This window comes from Benincasa hispida, chromosome 1 (assembly GCF_027475165.1).
Source record: "Benincasa hispida cultivar pf3 chromosome 1, pf3_genome.v1.1, whole genome shotgun sequence".
In the NCBI taxonomy this organism is placed as follows: domain Eukaryota; kingdom Viridiplantae; phylum Streptophyta; class Magnoliopsida; order Cucurbitales; family Cucurbitaceae; genus Benincasa; species Benincasa hispida.
This window is the reverse complement of record NC_143478.1, coordinates 79,234,279-79,241,433: the sequence shown is the minus strand read 5'-3', so window position 1 is coordinate 79,241,433 and position 7,155 is coordinate 79,234,279. Positions and strand designations below refer to the sequence as shown.

Sequence of the window (7,155 nt, the reverse complement as noted above, 5' to 3'; positions counted from 1 at the left end):
GGTGTATCAACTTGGTATCAGAGTAGTAAGCTCCATGGGAAATGAGACAAAGCAGTTAGTGCTTAGAAGAATCTAGGAAGTAAATAGTTAAACGTTGAGTCAGTTCAGATAGAACTAGCAAAGTATGGTCCAATTATGGATAAGAGTGAGTCCAGTCAGGACTAGAATGTGGGTAGAAGTTTAGTGTCATGCATCTGAGTTAAGTATCTATAGCATATTTGATGTGTTGATATGTTATAGGAGTCATGCCACCACGTACCAGCAAACGACGTAGGTAGAATCAGGACGGGATGCAGGATCCTACCTAAGGTCAATCTGAAAGAGGAACCAGTACCCCGAGAGTGCAGACTGGATCAGGAAACGAGCAGTTTTTTAGATCTACACAGGAGGTAGGTAGGCCAGAGAGAGCAAAGCCTAGTGATCCATAAAAGATGTATGGAATAGAACGACTGAAGAAATTAGGAGCCATAGTGTTTGAAGGTTCCACAGATCCAACTGACACTGAGGTTTGGTTAAATATGCTTAAGAAATGCTTCGATGTGATGAGTTGTCCTGAGGAGCGAAAAGTCAGATTGGCCACATTCCTGCTGTAGAAGGAGGCAGAGGGATGGTGTAAATCCATATTAGCTAGGCGCAGTGATGCACGTACGTTAGACTAGCAGACTTTCAGAGGCATATTCGAAGATGAGTATTATCCCAGCCATATTATGAGGTAAAGAGAGATGAGTTCCTGAGGCTGAAGCAAGGGTCACTTTCAGTGGCCGAGTACGAGAGAAAGTATACCGAGCTTTCACGGTATGCTGATGTGATTGTGTCATCTGAGAGTGACAAGTGTCGAAGGTTTGAAAGAGGGCTGCGTTTTGAGATACGTACCTCGGTTACAACTATTGCTAAGTGGATGGATTTTTCCCAGTTAGTAGAGACTGCCCTACGTGTGGAGTAGAGTATAACAGAGGAGAAGTCAGCAGTGGAGCCTAGTCATGGGGCTTCAACAGCTAGTGGTTTCCGAGGTCGTGAGCAGCGGAGGTTCACACCTGGAATGAATGTTTTAGGTCGTCAAGACTTTAAGCGTCGGTCTGGTGGCCAGTCATCGAGGCAGATGAGTTCAGGTAGTGCCTATCATAGGCAAAGCCAGAGAGCACCCAATCAGTCTGCTAGTTCAGCAACAAGACCACATATGGGTCAGGAGTTCGTTTCTAATGAAACCAGGAGAACCTCATGTACAAGTTGTGGCAGGAATCATCAGGGTCAGTGTCTTGTTGGTGTCGGTGTGTGTTACCAGTGTAGACAGCCAGGGCATTTGAAGAGAGACTGTCCACAGCTGAGAGCATTATTTCAGAGAGACCAGGACGTTGAGTCCCACACAGTTGAGCAGTCGAGAGTCTTAGCGGCTGCAGGAGAGGGCACCAGCAGTACAAAGCAGAAGGGAGTTGTGGGGAGACCTAGAAAGCAGGAAAAAGTCTATGCTATGACTCAACAAGAAGCGGAGGATGCACCAGACGTGATTACTGGTACGGTTTTTATTTGTAATGTACCTGCATGTGTTTTATTAGATCCAGGTGCTACGTATTCCTTTGTTTCTAGTATGTTTCTAACTAAGTTGAATAAGATGCTAGAGCCTTTATCTGAGGAGTTAGTTACATACACTCCAGGTAGTGACGTTTTTACTAGTCAATGAAGTGTTGCGTGATTGTGAGTTTTTAGTAGAAGGTCTCAGTATGCTAGTGGATCTTCTTCCACTAGAGTTATAGGCGTTGGATGTAATTTTGGGAATGGATTTCTTATTCATTCACTATGCTTCTATGGATTTCCATAGAAAGGAAGTGACTTTTAGGAAACCAGGTTTGGCTGAAGTGGTTTTCAGGGGTGAAAGGAAGACTATTCCTACGAGTTTGATTTCAGTTTTGAAAGCTGAGAAGTTATTGAGAAAGGGTTGCACAGCGTTTCTTGCACACGTGGTAGAAGTGCAGGAAGAAAAGTTTAAATGAGAAGATGTTCATGTAGTGAACGAATTTCTTGATGTTTTTCCAGCTGATCTATCAGGTTTGCCACCTGATAGAGAGGTGGAGTTCACTATTGAATTGTTACCAGGAACAGCACCTATTTCACAGGCGTCGTACAGAATGGCTCCAAGCAAGCTTAAGAAGCTGAAGGTGCAGTTACAAGAACTAGTTGACAAGGGATACATAAGGCCTAGTGCATCGCCTTGGGGAGCTCCAGTGTTATTCGTGAAGAAGAAAGATGGTACCCTCTGATTGTGCATTGATTACAGGCAGTTAAACAAGGTCACGATACGTAACAAGTATCCTCTACCACACATTGATGACTTGTTTGACCAGTTAAATGGAGCAGCAGTGTTCTCTAAGATTGATTTGAGGTCAAGATACCACCAGTTAAAGGTTAGGGAATCAGATATTCCTAAGACAGCATTCAGGACGAGGTATGGGCACTATGAGTTTTTAGTGATGCCATTCGGTTTAACGAATGCGCCAGTAGTTTTCATGGACCTCATGAACAAGATCTTCCATCAGTACTTAGATCAGTTTGTGATAGTGTTCATTGATGACATACTAGTTTACTCAATTGATAGTAAAGCTCATGAGAAACATCTGAGGATTGTTCTACAGACACTACATGATAAACAGTTGTATGTTAAGTTCAGCAAATGTGAGTTCTGGTTGAAACAGGTAGTGTTCTTAGGGCATGTAGTTTCAGCAAACGAAGTTAGTGTTGATCTGCAGAAAGTGGAAGCTGTTGTCAACTAGGAGAGACCAACTAGTGCAACAGAGGTACCTAGTTTCCTAGGCCTGGACGGATACTACAGACGTTTTGTTGAGGATTTCTCACAATTAGCATTACCCTTGATAGCTTTGACAAGGAAGAATGCTAAGTTTGAGTGGTTGGATAAATGCGAACAGAGTTTCCAAGAGCTGAAGAGATTAGTGACAGCACCTATTCTGACACTTTCTGTAATAGGGAAGGAGTATGTGATTTATTGTGACGCTTCGAGGCAAGGATTAGGTTGCATGCGTATGCAAAAATAAAAGGTAATAGCTTATGCTTCAAGGAAGTTGAAGAAGCATGAGTGTAATTACCCTATCCATGATCTTGAGCTAGCAGCAGTTGTTTTAGCATTGAAGATCTGGAGACATTATTTATTCGATGAGAAATGCCACATTTTCACAGATCATAAGAGCCTGAAGTATATCTTTGATCAGAAAGAGATGAATCTGAGACAGAGGCGATGGCTAGAACTAATTAAAGACTATGACTTTACCATTGAATACCATCCGGGTAAGGCTAACGTAGTGGCAAATGCATTAAGTAGGAAGTCGATTCCGAAGAGTGCCTTGTGTGGTATTCGAGCAACCTTGCTAAGTGAGTTAAGAGGTTTCAGAGTGGTTGTGACTACAAAGAGTTCAGGGAGTCTTTTAGCTCAATTTCAGGTTAGGTCTTCTCTAGTAATAGAGATTGTGAGAAGACAGCCAGAGGATAATAACTTACAGAAGATGCTTGCAAAGTCTAAGCAAGGCCCAAAGGTAGAATTTGAGTTGAGAGCAGACAGAGTTATAGTTAAGCAGAGAAGATTATGCATTCCGAGTATTAGTGAGCTTAAGGGTGCTATACTAGAGGAAACTTACAGTTCAGCTTACGCTATACATCCAGGAAGCACCAAGATGTACAGAACTTTGAAGAAAACTTATTGGTGGCCTGGTATAAAGCGAGAGATACCCAAATATGTTGATAAATGTTAATCTACCAATAGGTTAAACAAGTGAGACAGAGGCCAGGAGGACTTCTTAATCCACTGCCAGTGCCAGAGTGGAAGTGGGAGCATATTACCATGAATTTTCTGTTTGGATTACCTCGTACTACTGGTGGACATGATGTTATATGGGTAATAGTAGACGGACTCACCAAGACAGCGTAGTTTATATCGATTAAAGCGGCGTCTACACTAGATCAGCTAGCTAAGCTATACGTTGACAGGATTGTGAGTCAGCATGAAGTGCCAGTGTCTATAGTTTCAGGTAGGGATCCGAGGTTTACTTCTAAGTTTTGGCCTAGTGTGTAGAAAGCAATGGAAACAAAGTTGAAGTTCAGTACAGCGTTTCATCCTCAGACAGATGGTCAATCAGAGAGGACCATCCAGACCTTAGAAGACATGTTGAGAGCATATGTCCTTCATTTTAAGGGAAGTTGGGATACCCGCTTATCACTTATGGAGTTTTCTTATAATAACAGCTATCAGTCTAGTATCGGCATGGCACCATTCGAGGTTTTGTATGGCAGACCATGCAGAACTCCTGTATGCTGGAACGAAGTGGGAGAGCGAAAGCTAGCTGGTCCTGAGTTAGTACAAGTTACGTCAGACAATATTAAGTCGATCAGAGAAAACCTGAAAATAGCTCAAGATCGACAGAAGAGCTATGCAGATAAACGACGAAGAGACTTAGAATTCCAGTTTGGAGATCCAGTTTTCTTAAAGTTATCTCCGTGGAGAGGTGTTCTTCGCTTTGGGAGGAAAGGTAAGTTGAGTCCTAGATATATTGGTCCTTATCGAATAACAGAACGAGTTGAACCAGCAGCCTATAGACTTGAGTTGCCAGCAGAACTTGCTCGAATACATGATGTTTTCCATGTGTCCATGTTAAGGAAATATATTCCAGATCCATCACATGTGTTGTAAGCACAATCGGTTGAGCTAAAAGAAGATGAGTTATAAAGAGGAAGCGGTTCAGATCCTCGACAGAAAGGAGCAAGTTTTGAGGAACAAAACGATCCCACTTGTGAAGGTCCTTTGGAGACATCACAGAGTGGATGAGGAAATCTGGGAGTCAGAAGACCAGATGAGGAGAAGTTACCCAACACTCTTCACCTAAGGACTTCTAAATTTCGAGGACGAAATTTCATAAGGGGTAGGTAAGTTGTAAACTCGAGACTTTCCTTGGATTATTTTCTCTTGTCACATATTGTAGGATGTTGGATTTAAGTTATTGTTGTTCCATTGTTGAAGGAAAATGACAGAGCTTTTGGTTGAGGTTGTCTTTGATAATTTTGGAATTTATTAATAAAGAAAATAAAAGAAAAGAAAGGAAATAAAGAAAAAGGAAAGAAAAGAAAAGAAAAGGAAAAGGAAAAAGGAAAAAAAAAAAGAAAATGAAAGGAAATGGAAACCCATTCCGCATCACCGCCTAACTCATTTCAGCCCATTTCTCCATCATTTCCCATCAGATTTTCAGAGCATTTTGAGAGAGAGAGTGAAGGAAGAGAAAGAAGAAGCTTGCTGCAGGTTGGAAGTTGAAGAAGGGAGGAAAAAGTTCATGCAAGTGCAACCATGAAAGAATCTGGGTTCAACCTGCCTATCTCTGATTTTTAAGTCGGTTTGAGCTACACAAGAAGAACTAAGAGGTGAAGTCTGACTTCATTAAAAGTTAATCCATTTTCTAACAAATTTCATGAAGGAATCTTGAGCTAAATTTGATGATAACTTAATGGTTTTTGAAAAGGAATATAGAGCACAGAATTTTTTCGTGCAAATCAAAAGGATCTAGGGTTTTCTCTGGTTTTTCGAACATTCTGGGGTGTACAGGTTGAATTAGAAGCTCAATTTAGTATGGTTGAAAAGATTATTCAATTTTCTATAACTTACATGAAGCATTCGTGAGCTAAAAATGACTAGAAGTAGGTTTAGTTTTGGGAGAAATGTAGAGGGTAGCAAAGAAGCACGAATCTATATTTGCTGTGTTCAGGGGATTTCTGGATAAATCTGTTGGGAATCTCGTTTTTATTCCTTCAGGTAAGTTGTAGAGGGTTCCAAAATGAAGAGTTTAATATATAGTACATTAATTTTGATCAATTATTAAGGAAGTTATGAGTATTGGAAGTTAGGGTATTGAATCTAGAAAATCTGGAAAAAAAGTGTTAAGTATGATTTTATTTCTAGAATTTAGAATTCATGAGCATGGAAATACAAGACGATTTATAGTTCTGATGCTCGGTTTTGGTTTGTTTGACAAGCCAAGAGGAAATAGGCCGAGTCTACAGACCAGGGAACTAGCCAAGACTGTGAGTGACAAAACGAATTTCGAAAATGATTTCTAAACTGTAATTTATGCTTAAATGGTTTACTTGCTTGAATATGAACTTATGAATGATACATGATTTCTATGAATGGTTTCAAGCATAAGTTTTGAGCTTAGAATTTCTAATGAGGTTTATATACAAGCACGTGATTATTGAAATCCTGAAAAGTAGTTGAAACGATATCATTTAAAATAAAGTATGTATTAGCGAGTACTGTTAAAAGATTTTCAGTTTTTCACGAGCAAGTTGAGTAAGCTTGAGTTTTACGAAAGATAAAGATAAGCAGGCATGTTTTAATATTTTAATGTAGTTTTCTGAGACTTTTATTGACTACATGATTGAGATATTGAGCCCAAGGCTATATGGTACCGTGTGCACACAGGTAATATTCCGTTGTTGACGTTGAGTGTACTCCGTGACAACGATGCTGTCGTGAGTGCTGGGCGGGCCCCACTACATCGTAAAGCTAGTAAACATTGGTTGTACTGGGCGTGCCCTACACAACGTTGATTTATCATGTTGGTTAAAATGTTTTATATACTTGATATGCCTTGCTAGATTTTAATGACGTACTTACGGAATATTTGAGGAAGCTTTTATCGTTACACGTTTATGTTTAATTCTTTGATTGGACAGATTTATACGTTTAAAGTTTTATCACGTGTTCTGATTTACGGATTTACAGTTTTAAATTAGTCACTCACTGGGCTTCGTAGCTCACTCTTTCAAAATGCTTTCCCACTTTTCATGTAGAGATCGAGCTCCCGGTGCCTGATAACTGCCAAAGTCTGTTTTCTGCTAAAAGCTTCCAGATCAAACTCCATACATGGGTGGAGTTGTACATTATGTCTGTTTGTATTGTAAATGTCTTTGTAAGAACTGGATAGTTTATGGTTGTGTAAGCACTAGATGTCGTGGTTGTGTAAACCCTAGTTGGATATGTTTTTGGTTGTGATATCTCTATCAGGTTATTTTCCAAACCGAGTTATGTCAAGACTGCACTTCATGTGTGTCTAAAGGTTTTCAGGGGTTCCGCTGTATTGTGTTACATGTAAAGTATTTTATATC

At 40.2% G+C, this 7,155-nt stretch overlaps 1 pseudogene; it reads left to right on the top strand.

Annotated features, from left to right (window-relative positions):
• Positions 1 to 245: 245 nt before the first annotated feature.
• On the top strand, positions 246 to 3,755 carry LOC150038749 (uncharacterized; annotated as a pseudogene).
• The last annotated feature ends 3,400 nt before the right edge of the window (positions 3,756 to 7,155 follow it).